The following is a 16,733-nucleotide window of genomic DNA, read 5'->3' on the forward strand; positions in this document are numbered from 1 at the left end:
TACTCTGTTCAACATAACACTCCATTTGTGTTCACAACCACCCGTCTCGCCCCCTAGCTGCTGTCATACCTAACCACACTGACTGGCTCTGTTAACATCCTACTGTGCAATGCAATTACACCACATCTCCCCTTTCTAGAGTCAATGGGTAGACTACCATTGACTCAACAGATCTTAGAGGGTTATTCTGCCTCTGTGGCTGGTTTGTTCCTATTCACACCTGTAAGAAGTATCATATGATGAAAACCTTAACTCTAACTATGCTGTTTAATAAAACAAATTTCTTCTAGTCTACCTCGTGCCATATCTGGCATTTCACAACTTCTGAACATATATATTTGAATATGACAAACTTTACTTTACTGTTACCCCTTACTGTGTAAAGAATACTGTGAAAGAGGGGTATTCTTATCTAAACCTGTCCTTTCATGTGACCAGTCACAAGTCCACTCTCACAACTACTCTCCCGGACCTGGTTCTGGGTATAGATGGAAGTTTTAAAGAACTTGTCTCTGGAATGTCCTTAGGGCACTGCTCCGCGGCTCTTGCAGATTCCGGCTCCCCACTATCATTCACAGTTTGGACTGGGATGCATTTCATGGGAACAAGGTGCCGCTTGATTGTCCCGCGAGATCCATCTGTGATATATGATCTTGGCCTGGTGTGGTTGCCAATATCAGCATCACTGGCTCTCTGGTCTGTGATTCACACTTCTTGCCCCTGAGTGAGCCTGTTGAGGCTTTGTGGGCGATGACGTAGGTTGTATGACTGTGCCTCTTTAGTCCTCCTCTCCTTCTCCCTCCGGGCGACAACCACACCGTCAGGAAGTGCAGGGTCAAGCAGAGATGACAGTGTTGGCACTGTGGTGCAAAGTCATCTGTCCATCAAGAGTTGGGCTGGAGTGTAGCCTTTCTGCAGTGGGGTGGCTCTCTAAGCGAGTAGAGCCAAGTGTGGATAGGTAGCTTATCAGTCTTAACTGCTCGTTCGGCTTCACCATTGCATTGGCAGTATGTCAGGCTTGTCATGATATCGCTAAAGCCATACAATTTTGCAAATGTCTCAAAAGCTTCTCCCGAAAACTGTGGCCCATTATCTGTTACCAGCTGCTCGTGGATCCAATGACATGCAAAAATTCCTTTGAGATAATGTGAGAGTGGTGTGTGAGACGGGCAATCTCCACAAATCTTGAGGCATAATCCACAACAAGAAGGTAGGTTTTCCCTTTTAGCATAAACCATGCCATGGCCGCCCTGGATACTGTGATGTATCAGTGGTTCGGTGCGGTTTTGTGTCCCACCTCCTGAAGTTTTTCTTAGAAAGTAAGTCTCTTAGAAGTTTGTCTCTCTCTGTGAGCTATGGGATAAACTTTCCAAGCTGGTTAACCATTCCCAGTAAGTTCCTTAACTCACTCACGCTTTGTGGCTCCTTCATCTCCCTCAAACCCCTGGGTCTTGCTTGGGTCAGGGCTGATACCACTGGCTGACAGAACATGCCCCAAAAATGTCACCCACTGTTTTGCGATGTCACACTTGTCAATGTTCAGGGGGATGCCAGCTTTGGATCCTACCCAGTATAGAGTGTAGGTGAGAGTCATGCTCCTCTTGTGTTCTGCCCCAGACCAGCACGTCATCCATGTGGCAAACCACCACTTCTATACCATCTGTGACCTCTGTGACCATCCTGTTCTGGAAATGCTCTGGTGCAGAAGCAATCCCGAAAGGCAGTCTCTTGAAGTAAAAACGACCGAACGGTGTGATGAAAGTGGTGTATTTGGCTGAATTTTCCATCAGAGGTATTTACCAGAACCCCATGTTAGCGTCCAGCTTGCTGAATATGCTGGCTTCAGCCAATCTGCCCAATGTTCATTAAGGCTTTGGATAGCAAGTTTTGAGCGGTGTACAGGTGTCTGATGACAAAGACATCCTCTAATATTTCTTTTTCTCCCTTCCTAGTGCAAGCTCGCTGACAACAATGAAGTCCAAATGACTCCTCCCAGGTCCCAGCAGAGCCTTGGTTGGTTTTTGGAGACTGGGAGGATGATTGGGCCTGAAGAGTTCCTTAAACACTTTAAGGGGTAGGACTGTCACATCAGCACCTGTGTCAGTTTTAAATGGCACGTTCTTGTTACTTATGCTTAAGATGACCATCTACGGTTCTCCCTCGCACTTAACGCTACCTGTGAACAAACCATGTTTGTCCTCTTCAACTTTTATGCACGGTTTTGGGTGCCCTGCATACGCGCCTGTAATGTCCTTTTTTCCCCACATGCGTGGCATTTTACATCAATTGCTCGACAATCTTGCTTTGAATGGGATGGAGCGCAGAGACATTTATGACACATTGGGTTCTTCCCGGAACGGAGGTTTAACAGTATTGTGCAATGTAGAAGTGCGAGTGCTTCCTTCAGCGGATTCAATAATAAAAGTGTAGTAAGCAGATTTAGTATAATAAATAGCTTCTTTATAATGTTGTATATGACTAGTAAGTCCTGTTTTCCTGAAGAGACATTCCAGGCGGCATCCAGGAGCTTTAAGTTTGTAAAGTTCAGATGAATACCATGGGGCAGAGTGAGAGAAAGAAACGGTTCGAGTTTTCTGGGGAGCCAAGGAATCTAAGAGGTTGTCTATGGAAGCTGAGACATCAGTGGTAGGTAAATGACTCTGCAGGATCAAATCTGGGTCAAGCTGCATGCGTTCTGACAACCGTTTGTCCGTGAGAGCAACAACAAGCATGTCACGTATCAGTTCATCATGTAGCACTCCATAGTTGCAGTGTTCCGCTAGTGCATACAGTGCAGTCACAAAAGCATCCACTGTCTCGTTTTCTCCCTGTCCACACATGTTGAATTTGGCACGTTCGTAAATCCCATTTTTCGTCACGATGAAAAAAGCCTGGAATCGATCACGTACCCCCAGATATGTTGTCCTTTGCTCGACCGTCAAACTTAGACCGTGAAGCACATCGTCCGCATCGTCTCCCATGCAGTAAATCAACGTGTTGACTTGGTGCTCCTCCAAACTCACATTCAAATTACTGGCAAAGTGGAATCTTTGGAAACTCCGTATACATTTGGACTACTCTTGCGGCTTTGAAAAGTCGATGGGCTCCAGTGGTTGGATGCTGAATGTCGTGCTTGATCCGGCCCGCTTACTGTGCAGTTTCATCCGACATGTTCTCCCCCTTTTTTTTCTTCTTTTTTTCCCGCAAGCTCCAAAAGATACAGGTTCATTCAGTCGAGGTCGTACGGATCAGTAAAGGACTGACACCATGTTGTGTTGCTTAATTATACACGGGTCCACTGCAATGATTCATAAACAACTCTTTATTCGGCCATTCTTAGCCTGTTCAACACAACATTCCATTTGTGTTCACAACCACCCGTCTCGCCCCCTAGCTGCCGTCAAACCTAACTACACTGACTGGCTCTGTTAACATCCTACTGTGCAATGCAATTACACCACAGCATAAATCGGCCAGTCTGTGCTACCAAGCTTGCATTCTCAGCCCAACGCCTCTGCCCGATCATTCCAGCCGCTCCCCATCGACCCATTCAGGTCGATCATTCTGTGCAGTAAGTTCATGTTCATCTACAGATAAGTCTGCAGCAATTTTAGTGAAATGAGCCCTCTGCAGCTTCCTTACCATAAGCCATATCACTCCACAAAACACACACATGTTCACTTGATTATTCAATCCTGGCTTTAGAGTGCCATTTCTGCCTATGTCAATCTTTCAGCCTTGTTGCAGGCTCTCACACTCAACTATTTTGCTTAAACTACACTAGCTTATCAGCCTAGTCGCAGTCAGTCTCAATACACCATTACTCTAGTCCAATCATTTTCTTGCCCACCCCTTTTCAGCCAGTCAGCCTCCACTTTGAGTGGTTTAAATTGGTGCTCTCCGTCATTCTCCCTTTCAGGATCTCATTCGTGCAACCCACCTCCTCCTCATCCCCACCTCTCACACACCTCAGCCAGAGCTCCATACAAACTTCAGTCTTCATCTTCGCTAACACCAGTGTTTAGACTTTGGGGGGTCCTATCACCACTGGGACTCCATTCTGGCAGAATTGTTCATTGGAGCTATTAATACATTCATTTCTCTGTCACTAAATTGTGTTCATTCTCTCCTTATTGAAATAAGAATCAAACAAAGTTTCCATGTACCCAAGAAATCTTTTTCTGAAACATATTACATGACTTATAACTGCGTCAGTCTGCAGTGTCAAAGGGTGAAAGTGATGCGCAAAAACAGAGATATATATGTGTGCACAGTGTTGGGGAGTAACGGAATACATGTACCACCGTTACGTATTTAAAATACAAAGTACGAGTAACTGTATTCTGTTACAGTTACTGTTTGAAACGGTGGTATTCAGAATACAGTTACTTTTTTGAAATAAAGGGATTACACAGCAGTCTTTTCCTGTTTCATATGTTCGGCTATGCCCTCTCTATTTTTGGTAATTGCACACTGGTGGAAACCCAAACAAAACACACATTAAGAGGCTCTAATGTCTGTGTCTCAATCTCGCGGCCCATGTCACCTCTGAAGGTGACGTGAAGAAATATTTTTAAAAAGTATTATTCAAAAAATGATTTAATATGAAGGCAATAGGCAGAGTGTTACAGGCATAGCATGTATGAAGCATGTAAGTCAGCGCCATCAGATCTGATATTTTATCTTCTCGTGATATGATTTTAAACACATCTGAGGGCTCGATTGTACCTGAGGAGACCCTGGACAGCTTTGTCCTGGTTAATGCTGAGAACCTTAAGAAGGTTTTCTCTTTTTTTTTTTTTTTTTTTTGCCTGTCCCGTTTGGCTCTTTTGGCAACAGAATTGTTGTCTAAAGGCAAAGAAAGATGCCCAACGGATTTACTTTACCAAATTGACCATCCCAGCCTTGCCGTAATGGTCCATTTGATTCACCTTTTATTGTTCATTTTATTTTCACTTACTGAATACGGGACAGACTTGACTGGGGGAAAGAAGGGGAGAAAGAAAGAGGGAAAGAGAAACAGCTGAGAAGAGGGACGGGGGAGAAGGGCAAAAGACAAAAACCAACAGAACGGGCAGAGAAGAAAAAAATGCATATATCAATCACCTGGGTCACCTGCTGAGAAAGAAAAAAGAAAACAAGTAGAAGAGAACAAGAGCAACAGAACAAACAACACCACAATGATACATGGGAATACGGCAGCAAATACCAAACACTAAACACCACTGTGCAGCACACAAGACCAACAGAACACAGTGTGCTTTGAGGTAGGAGCCAAAAAGGGTGTAGTTTGTGGGTGTGATCACCCGTGTGTACACCTGTGAGCATGGACGCGCTTGTTTTTTGTTTTTTAAAAGGTTCCTTCTTGTAATAATCTGCTAGAGGGTGTGGGGGGGGGGGGCACAGCCCCGTCCTCCAGGGCATGAAGCAAAAAAAAAGCAAAAAAAAAAAAAAAAAAAAAAAAAGAAGGTTTTCTCCAGAGTGAGACCCACCACATGTCTTTTCGATCCAATCCCCTCTTCACTTTTTAAAACACTTTATGGATTTTTTGAAGCTGAGCTTTTATACATGATGAATTGCTCTCTTCAGTTGGGTGTCCTCCTGCTGCCTTTAAAACGGCGGTGGTGAGGCCCCTTCTGAAGAAGAGCAATTTGGACTGTAATGATTTTAATAACTACAGACCTGTATCCAACTCACCATTTTTAAGTAAAATCTTAGAAAAACTTGTTTTTACTCAGATTACTGATTTTCTGAATGATAGACAGATCCTGGAGATATTCCAGTCTGGATTTAGGGTGAACCACAGCACAGAGACGGCTCTCCTAAAGGTTCTAAATTATCTTAGATATAACTGGGACGCCCAAAAGCTCTCAGCCCTGGTGCTACTGGATCTAAGCGCAGCCTTTGATACAGTAGACCACGCTATTCTTTTAAACAGACTGAAACACATGGTGGGCCTCTCTGGTGCTGTACACAACTGGTTCACTTCCTGTCTCTCTGACAGAACTTTTATGGTGAGTATGGATACATGTGTTTCAGGATCGATTTTAAAGTTTTTTTTATTGGTTTTTAAATGTCTTAATGGTCTTGGGCCTTCTTATCTCTCAGATCTGCTTTTACCATATGAGCCCTCGCGGACCCTGAGGTCCTCTGGTACTGGCCTTTTGATTGTCCCTAAAGTCAGGACACATGCTCACGGAGAGGCAGCTTTTCAGTGGTATGGTCCTCGTCTGTGGAACAGCCTGCCGGAGGATCTCAGGGCCGCAGAGAACGTACATGTTTTTAAGAACAGGCTCAAGACCACCTTTTTAATTTAGCTTTTACTTAATGTTTATTTATTTTATGCTTATTTATCCTGTTATTCTATTTATATTATTAATTTAGGTTTTACCTAATATTTATTGATTTTATTCTTATTCATTTTTTATCTTCTTACTCTATTTATATTTATACTGTATCCCATTCTTATTTATTTTATCATTTTACCCTGTATATATCCGCCATCTTCCTCATCCCCCAGTATAAACAAAGCATACGGAGGGAAGACGTGACCACGAGGGAAGTAAAACGGTGGACTGCCCAATCAGAAGCTACGCTACAGGACGCACTCAACGACGTAGACTGGGACATGTTCAGAGCATGCGCAGTCGACATCAACGAGTTTACGGAAGTAGCAGTATGCTTCGTCAATATGCTAGCGGAGGAGATTATCCCCACTGCGAGAGTCACCACATTCCCAAACCAGAAACCGTGGATGGACAGATCGATCCGCACTGCAGTAAACGCCAGGACCGCCTCCTACAACGCGGGTCTCGCCACTGGCGATATGAGCGCCTACAAAGCGGCCTCATACGGCGTGCGGCGCGCGGTGAGAGATGCCAAACGCAGGTACCGGGAACGTGTGGAGTCCCGCTTCCACCAGGGCGACACACGGAGTATGTGACACGGACTACGCACCATTACGGACTACAAAGCCAGGGACACTGCGCCGATCAACGCCGACTCTGCATTCACCAACGAGCTGAATCGGTTCTACGCCCGTTTCGAGGTTAGCCAGGCGGCTAATGCTATCTACCGCCTGACTACCGAGGACAGTGACGTCATCAGCGAGAGACCGGTGACCAGCATCGCGGAGCATGACGTCCGAGCGGCACTGAGGAGAGTGAACACAAGGAAAGCGGCGGGGCCAGACGGCATCACCGGCCGTCTGCTGCGCTGCTGTGCTGACCAGCTAGCAGGTGTGTTCACTTACATCTTCAACGAGTCCCTGGCGAAGTCTGTGGTCCCCACATGCTTCAAAAGATCCACCATCATCCCTGTGCCCAAGAACAGCAAACCCTCATCCCTGAACGATTACCGGCCAGTTGCACTGACCTCGGTAGTAATGAAGGTGCTTGAGAGGCTGCTGAAGAACATCATCTCCCCCTCCATCCCAGACACCACAGATCCGCTGCAGTTCGCCTACCGACCCAACAGATCCACAGAGGATGCCATCGCCCACGTCCTACACACCACTCTCAGCCATGTGGACAAGAAACAGGGTAACTATGTGCGAATGCTGTTTGTTGATTACAGTTCAGCGTTTAACACAATAGTGCCCTGCAGACTGTTCACAAAGCTCAGGGATCTTGGACTTAACAGCGGTCTGTGTGCATGGGTGTTGGACTTCCTCACTGGCAGAACTCAGGTGGTGAGGGTGGGCAGGTGCTTCTCCAACAGCATCACCATCAACACAGGAGCACCTCAGGGATGTGTCCTCTCGCCACTGCTCTACTCCCACACGGCTCCAACACCATTGTGAAGTTTGCTGACGACACAGTGGTGTTGGGTGCCATCTCCAACAACGATGAGGTGGCCTACATGGATGAAGTGAAGAATCTGGCATCGTGGTGCCAGGACAACCACCTCCAGCTGAACGTCAGCAAGACCAAGGAGCTGGTGGTGGACTTCAGAAGGGGTCAGCACAGAGACTACAAGCCCATTATCATCAATGGAGCTCCAGTGGAGAGGGTGCAGTCCTTCAAGTATCTTGGTGTCCACATCTCCTCAGACCTGACATGGGCTGCCCACATTCAGGTCCAGACCAAAAAGGCTAGGCAGCGCCTGTATCACCTACGACAACTGAGGAAGTTCAGGGTCTCTCCAAAGATCCTCAGGATTTTCTATACAGGCGCTGTGGAGAGCATCCTCACACAGAACATGACATCGTGGTTCGGGAACAGCTGTGCGAAGGACCAAAAAGCTCTCCAGAAAGTGATCCGTACAGCAGAACGCTGCTGCAGGATTGCTCTCCCCCCGCTTCAGGACACCTACACCAGGAGATGCCGGACTAGAGCAGCGCAGATACTGAAGGACCCGTCCCATCCTGGCAACAAACTGTTCCAACTTCTGCAATCTGGTAGAAGGTTCCGCATCTTCCGGGCAAGGACAGAGAGACTCAAGAGGAGCTTCTATCCCCAAGCCATCCGTGCCCTAAACACACACACCCGCCCTCTCACATCATCTATAATTGACTGAGACAGGACTCTTCCAGACACTAAACCAAGGCACAATGTACATTTCAAATTCCTTTAATTTTAAATATGTTTATATTGTCTATCCTGTAAAATAGTCAGATGTCTATTCATATTAATGTACAGAATTCACCTGCTTGCTGCTACTACTGCACATTCACCCAGTGTATATACTATATATATATATTTATAATGTTCTTCCTCTACACCCCCCCCAATTTTTGCACATGTCGAGGAGCGTGTCAGGCTACATTTCACTGTGTGTTATACTTGTATAACTATGCATGTGACAAATAAAGAACCTTGAACCTTATTGTGTCATATCTCCAGTGTTTCCTCGGAGGGCGCTCTCTGCACCGGGGCTGTGACCGACCGTGGCTGCTGGGTCCTCTCAGCCTGGCTGGGGGGCTCCTGTGCCTCCCTCCTGCTGTGTGCCCAGCCTGGAGGTCTGTGACCGGCTCCCGGTGCAGACGGCTCCCTGTGATAGTGTTTCCTCACCTGGCTCATATGTGCCCAGCCCAATTTCACTCTTTAAGTGTGTGTGTGTGTGTGTGTGTGTGTGTGTGTGTGTGTATCCATGATTGTTTATGTTAATGAGAGTGTGGGGAGTGAGTTGGAGGGTGGGGTGGGGTGGGCTGCTTTTAACCATGTAAAGCACTTTGTGCTACATTTCTGTATGAAAAGTGCTTTATAAATAAAGATTGATTGAAATATAATAATAACCACTGCAGCCAAACAGAGTGCCTGACGAGCCCAGCTGTAAGTAAGCTATTAAGACTCGACTGTACGCTGTGTTCGTGTTTACCTCTGAAACAATAAGTCCCGTTGCAGCAGCCTTTCAACGCCTCTCGCTGTCTTTTACCTCTCTCTGTCTCTGCTAGCAAAGTCGACCCAGACAACAAAGTTAAGCTAGTTTTCATCTACGAGCCCGACACGAACCCGACGTATTAGCCAGAGGTCCCTTTACTACGGTTCGGAGCCGCGGACCTGTTTTATATACGCGTCGAATAGTTTTCTATACGAGATCGCTGCAGAAAGTGCAGCCTTACCTAATGTCCACCTACTGTTACTCATTTATATTAAGATTTAAACATCTGGTTGGTGTTGGTATGGAGAGTAACCTTCAGTAATAGTAATAAATCACACAGCAGTAGTACATTCATGTAGTTGTAAAAAGCATGATAATATATTAAGTAATCCAAAGTATTCAGAGTACGTTACTCTCATTGAGTAACGTAATGGAATACGTTACAAAAAACATTTTGGGGCATCTAATCTGTAATCTGTAGTGGGATACATTTTAAAAGTAACCTTCCCAACACTGTATATGCATTATATAAAGCATCCAGATGATATGTTGCCGTTTTGTTTTTTGATAATTATATATAAATGTGTTCTTATACACGTATGTCTTTCAGGTCTCTATGTATAAGAGAACATGAAGATACTGTCTATATTTGTAATGCACACTGGGCACACTAACTAAGGAGCTTCGTGGAGCAATTCATTTAACACAACTGAGTCGTATATTACCACTGCTTTGTTTAGTCATGCAGATATTAATTTTAAGATCACTGGTGTTACGTACTTCCACGAATTCACAAATTATGCTCGCAGTGACGACCCTCCACTAACCCTCTGTCTTCCTCTATCTTTCATTCATGTTCTGTCGTCTCTAGTTCTACTTTCACCTTAATGATGATTGAAAAATCAGAAACAACTAGATGTGTTTGATATCACTGTCTTTTTTTTTTTGCTATGGATTAACTCCTCTACTTGGGTTTTTTAATAATTAGGGAGGCAGTACAAACTGTCTATTTATGTAATAAAATATTGTCTCTAGACCTTTAAACTCCAAGGGTCAGTGCCTATGATGCAGAGTAGCTATGTACACATTGTTACCTTGGCTGTTGTTTCCTGATAATAATTTGAAGAAATCACCATGTGTGACAGGAGCAACAAAAGTTATATCATTACTTATTTTGATATTACCACTTATATATATTATTATCACTTATTTTGATATTATCTGCATTTTTAGTACCAGACTCTGGTGGCAGAAATACGTCCGTCTCATTAATAAGAAATGAAGGTGAAGTGTTGGCAAAGCAGCTGATTAGATGTATTATATTCAGACAAACTGAAAGCACTGCTGATCCTGAACCTGGTTACCTTGTCAGTTGTATAAAACTGGAAATCATCAGAGCAGCCACCCCCTTCTGTCCTAAAGGAGTTGTATCTTGCACTCTCACATTAGTTTACCATGAAAGGCCTGGTTTATCCTCAGTGTTAATGGGATACGCACACACCATCAAAACACATAGAGCTGCAGTTTTCTACGAGACTGAAAGAAGAGCAGCTTTCAGTGACTGTCTCCAACGGTGGCTACAAGATGGCAGTAATGTAAAGCATAGATACACATATTAATTGGTAGGCAAGGAGCTCTATTGCTATGAAATCTGAGATGAGAGGAGAGTGATTGCTTTACTGTGGTATGTTTTAACTTACATCTGTTTTTAGATTTTTCAACCTCTCCTGATGGGACACTGTCAGACTCGTCTTCTACTTCAGCTATTCTCCTCTGGATTATCACAAAGAAACACAGCGAGTTCAGCTGTTGTGTCCCAAGATACAGAATTTTGGTCATAGAAAAAATGGTTCTGGAAAACAGAAGAAAAACAAAACAAAACAGGATTTTAGCTCATGATTGTCGTAGTGTCAAGTTGTTATTACAGCTAAGATGTGTTTTTCAGCCTAGACACATATGAATCGCTCCTGCACTTGAAATCATCAGGGATCATAAATGCTGGGAAAAATATAGCAACTTCCAAAGTGACCATTTTAACACACTTTAATGTACTGCAAGGGCCTGTAACCCTGACAGTTATCATGGTATGATGATACAATTTGGCATGGCTTCAGTTATTGTACAGCTGATCATGAGTGGGCCAGGTGGGAGGCACTCACCGTTTGGAGTGATATTACTTTTAGTTGTAATGAAGTTTATAGTAAAAATAATACAGCCAAATCTGGCTACAGCAATAGCTTCCTCGTGGAAGATTAACATGAGATTTGAATACAACAAAATGAGAAAACATAGGTGCGTAGGAACTTTCAGATATCTGTATAGAAGCACTTGATCACTGGTTTGCAGTGTTTCTGAGCGGAAGAAAAAAGACTGGGTGAGCTTTGAGATGTGTTTGAAAATTCAGCTTATGGTCAAAAATGATACCAAGGTTTTTAGCAGAGGACATGATGTCTTTGGTTTTGGCAAGGCGGTACTAACTGACCTCCTTAGAGCAACTGGACTGAGCACTAGAACCTTAGTTTACCTGAATTACGATGAAGGAAATTTCAATACATCCAATTAGTAATGGCAGAGAAGCTTTCACTCAGGCAGCACAGGCTGTTGAGGAGGCTGGGCTTGACAGAAAAGTATAACTGTTAATCATGTGCACAGCAATAATTGGAGATCTATTAGACTAATGAGGGTGAATGTATAAAGAAAACAGAATTGGTCCCAGGATTGAACTCTGGGGGACTCCACACATGAGTGGTCCAGATGAGGACATACAAGGACAAGTATGAAGAAAACCATTAGAGAGCAGAACCAGTGATGGCAGACAGTTTTGTAGTCTGATTAACATGATAAGCAACATCAAGCTGTAGATAAGTCAAGCAGGAATAAAATAGCTCATAAAAATAGAATTAGTAATTTTCAATAAAGCTGTTTCAGTGCTGTGGTTTTGTCTATAACCAGACTGGAATGTATCAAAGATGTTGGGTAGGATGAAGTGTGCATGTGTGACAAAAAACACCCAAAAGATCAAAAAGAAGGAATCTAGAAATCTGTCATAGTCATTGTAGTGCGTCACTGTTTTCAGGGATGAACACAACCTTAATGTTAAAAAGTAAAAGAGTATTTAACCTCATTCATCAAAAAAAAGGGGGAAAAAAGGAATAATAACCAGAAACAATGCAGGAAACGTTATTACAAAGATGAGAAAAGAACAAAAGATTATTAAAAGACGTGGAAATGGACTGGCATTTATAGTCACATTTAACCATACATTTATAAAGTGCTTATTCTATATACTCTATACTAAACTGTGCAGTTTAGAATCAGCAATTAACCTATCAGTAGAATAAGAGAGGAAGCCAGAAGAAATCCATGCAGGCAAATGAAGAACATACAAGCTCCACAAAGACAGGCCCCAGCTATAATTTAAAACTGGATAATTGTTGCTGTGCGGTGACCACTCCACCACTTTGTTACCCATTCAGAAAAACTAACGTTACAGAAGAGGAGCACATAACCCGGGAGAGGACAGTTATTAAACGCAAGGAAACTGCTAACAAAAAGAGAAGCATTGTGAGGAACATTTTCTGTCGATAGATGAAACAAAAGGAACTCAATGCTGAGAATAAGTACAGTTTTTCAGTGAAATGAAAGAAACAATCATTCGATACAAAGCACTTAGTTATAAAAATGTCACTTATTCACTTTAGTGAGATGAAGACGGATGTTGAAAGAAAAAGAGGAGGAAAGAAGGAGGAAAGACGAGTAAAACAGAAGATAAGAGGGATGGAAAATGAGTGAAAGCAATGATCAGTTTGCTGGTTTTGTTTTGGTTAAGAAGTGAATTAAGAGAGTTTGATTAGGTTTCATCAGTAATTAAACAGTTAATTAAAAACACTGTGCTTCAGTGAACAATGAAGAAAACCTAATGGGGATTAGAGCGTCACTTTAAAAAACAGCAATAAGGAGTTTGTTGAATGTGCTTATACCAACATCATTCATTTAGATTTCTCATCTAAACATAATTTAGTTTTGTACTTTTCACATGTTTAGCACATGAAGTAATGACAGAAGGTATTTATGTTCTCTCCCAAAGCCCCCCTCGAGAACAGTGACTACACTGTCCTTCCACTTTGTCTCTTGCTTTGGAAATGTTACCACGGTCCTTCAAATTCTGCATTTTAATGATAAATAAACATTTAAAATTCCAGTGAAAGAGAGGGTGCAGACCTTTAACTGAGTGCTGTTCTTGTGATCTTTATCATTCTCTCTTTTTGAGCTCCTGGCTGTCTTCTTTTCTGAGTCTTTGTTGATGCATTTTTCTATTCTGGGTTGTAGTGATTGCTTATTTTGATTCCTGGACTTTTAGATGATTCCCACCTCCCCATGTTTCTGCATCTGGTTTGTCTTGAATGTGTTTGCATTCCTTTCTTTTTCCCCATCGTGTCCCCGTGTCTGTCTGATCTCTCTGTGTCCTGTCTCCGTGGTCCTTGTTTACTTCTGTCAGGTTTGTATGTCCTGATCTTAGTGTCACAATTTGTTACTTCCTGTTTTATTTTGATAGTCCCTATAAAAATAATAGTGCTGTTTCTTCATTATGTTTCGTTAATCTGTCAGTTTCCAGCTATATAAAGCAGAGTTTCTGTGTAGAAAGTCCTGTGCTGGGATTCTAATCTTGCCTGCCACACAGTCAGAGTTTTGTTGTACTGTAACAATACCTCTTGGCAATAAATCGAATACCGTTGATAAACCTGTTTTTTTCCCTTACAAAAGTGTAACGTTTGTAAGGAAAATGCTTTTGTGGATTGCACCCATGAAGAACGTGCCAAATCCTTTCTGCCAAATGCCTCATTCTGCAACTGACTCCTATTTAATGCTGTTTATTGGACTGGATCATTTAAAGCTGAAGGAACAAGACATATTGGCAATGTAACAATGTGTTCATTGAACAAGCAGGAGCCTCAGTAGCATGTGGAAAAACCAGACACCAGCCACAACAGCCTGGCACCTGCTCCCCATGCTGGTCACCAGCTTGCTCAGACACTGCTGCGGGACAGCGTCACATTCTTCCACCAGCATTTATTGCAAGTCAGTCAGTATGGTTGTGTTAATCACACTGTTTGAACAGCACATCCAAGCTATTCCCACAAGTGTTCAGTGCCGTTGAAGTCAGCACTGCGGGCAGGCCACTCCATCCTCTCCACTGCCAAATTCTGATGCTAATCCCTGATAAACCCTGCTCTGTTGGTGCAAGCGTTGTTGGAGGATAGAATTCAGTCCCACACTGTGGAGATATGGGATTGCCACTGGTTGCAGAATCTCATCTCGATGTCTCTCTCCACTGATGATGATGACAAGCTTTGTTTTTCCAGTGAGGAAGACTGCCTCAATCAAAAGCTTTTGCCCTATTGGTACAGCAATCAGCGTAGCGCCCTCTGCATCTTCTCCACATTTTGAACTTATAATCCAATCAATTGGAGTCTACGATGTTCAGCATCGTCAGAGAAGATTTGACAAGTTTATTTATGGGCACAGCCCACACACTCTACTCTGCTTCCTAACACAGACGCATTTTCCTTACTTGCACCAGTATCCTGTTGTAAATTATGTTTCCAGCAGTTAAAGAAGCTACTGTAGGGTGGGGAATATGATTAGATTAACTCCTGCAACAGTAAAATTCACACTCATGTGCCATGCTTTTATATAGATATACATTTTTCCACTAAAGACTTTCTAATGTTGATTTGGTTCCTGCACATAGCCACAGCCACTAAAACATGCATATTGATGCAATGATGTAGGCCCTGTAGTCAGCAGCTAACAAACCCAAGATTCAGTGTAACAATAGTCCAGATGTTGTGCATTTTTGCTAGCCCAGTAAATGAAATGAAATAAATAAAATCCTCAGGCCTTCAGTTAATGTTGTCTCTGTACTTTTAGCATAATTAATAATTTTAGATCTGTGATATTATCCTGTACAGTTTCCATGTCATTTTGAGTGCTGTTACCAAGGTGAGTATTCAAACTGTGCACTTTAGCCATTTAAATAACATTTTTATTGCAAATATGCTCTGTATGACCATGATGACATGATGAGAAATGTATTTCTTTTTGATAGAAAGTTTATGAAACAGTTTTTTAAATATAACGATTGTTCTTTGCACAGAGATGTGCAGTGATGTGTCCACATCTTGGGAGTCATGTGCTGTCCAATGACTGCAGTCCTGAGAGAAAACTTAGGTCCAAAGCCTGTAGGTCTTTACCACCAACTAAGCTTTGGTTCGTGGATGTACAGTTGAGAAACTATTGAACCTTTTTTCAGTGGATAGAGTACAGGGCAGTGTACTTCCAGGACACTTACACACTACTGTATGCCTTCACTGGCTCGGTGACTCTAGTGGGAGTCTCAATACTATTAACCTGACTTCTGTGACTCTGACACACTCAGCTTATTCAGCCAGAGGACATTTTGGTCCTGACTCTGATGTTCCTCAATTTTCATTTGATGAAAACCTGAGACTTCAGAGACACAGGTGTGATTCCACTTATCGAAGGATCAGAGGCGAGGCTGCCGGACACTGGCGCCACCGGGCCCTCTGACCACCACCAGTAGGCAAACATGGGGTTAGCATCTTGCCCAAGGATATTTGGCATGCAGCCAGGAGGCAGCCTGGGATCGAACCACCGACCTTCTGATGAGTGGCTGACCTGCTCTGCCACCTGAGCTACAGCCACCAAAGACCCTACAATAATACGGAGAGACCCCCAACAATCAGATGACCTCCTATGAGCAAACACTTTGGTGACAGTGGGAAGGAAAAACTCCCTTTTAACAGGAAGAAACCTCCAGCAGAAGCAGGCTCAGGGAGGGGCGGGGCCATCTGCTGTGACCGGTCAGGGCTGAGGGGACGGTCGATATGATCCGTAGTGGCTCCATAATGGCGTGTAGCAATTTAGCCCTTCGCTGCCTATAACAAGCTGCCTATACAAATACATTCAGTATAATGCTGTATAACATATGCTTAATGATTTTTGAGGCAACATACAGTGAATAGAAAATATTGTATTGGGCGTATTAGTGAATAATGTTCTTTGTGATTATCTGAACTGGTTTATTTTTGTTTATCTTGATGTTTATCTCGATGACATAGTCATCTCTTCCAAGAACCTTCACAGGATCCAACAAGACATTGTTTCAGAGAGAGAACCCTAACTCACATCCCGTATCTGGAGAGAGTTTAGAAAAGAGTAAAGTAGAAAAGTGCTATATAAGAACCAGTACACTAACCATAATATCGTCCATGGTTTTCAACTGAAACCAGCTCTTTCCAGACCCACTAACATTCGTTCTATTGTCTTGCTTGTTGCCTCTCTGTAAATAAAGGCACTCTAGTTCCTGCACACTGAGTCCGATCTGCACT

Source organism: Rhamphochromis longiceps, linkage group LG6 (genome assembly GCF_057381845.1).
Source record: "Rhamphochromis longiceps isolate RC_006_pf linkage group LG6, R_longiceps_female_GT1.1, whole genome shotgun sequence".
NCBI classification, from domain to species: Eukaryota; Metazoa; Chordata; class Actinopteri; order Cichliformes; family Cichlidae; genus Rhamphochromis; species Rhamphochromis longiceps.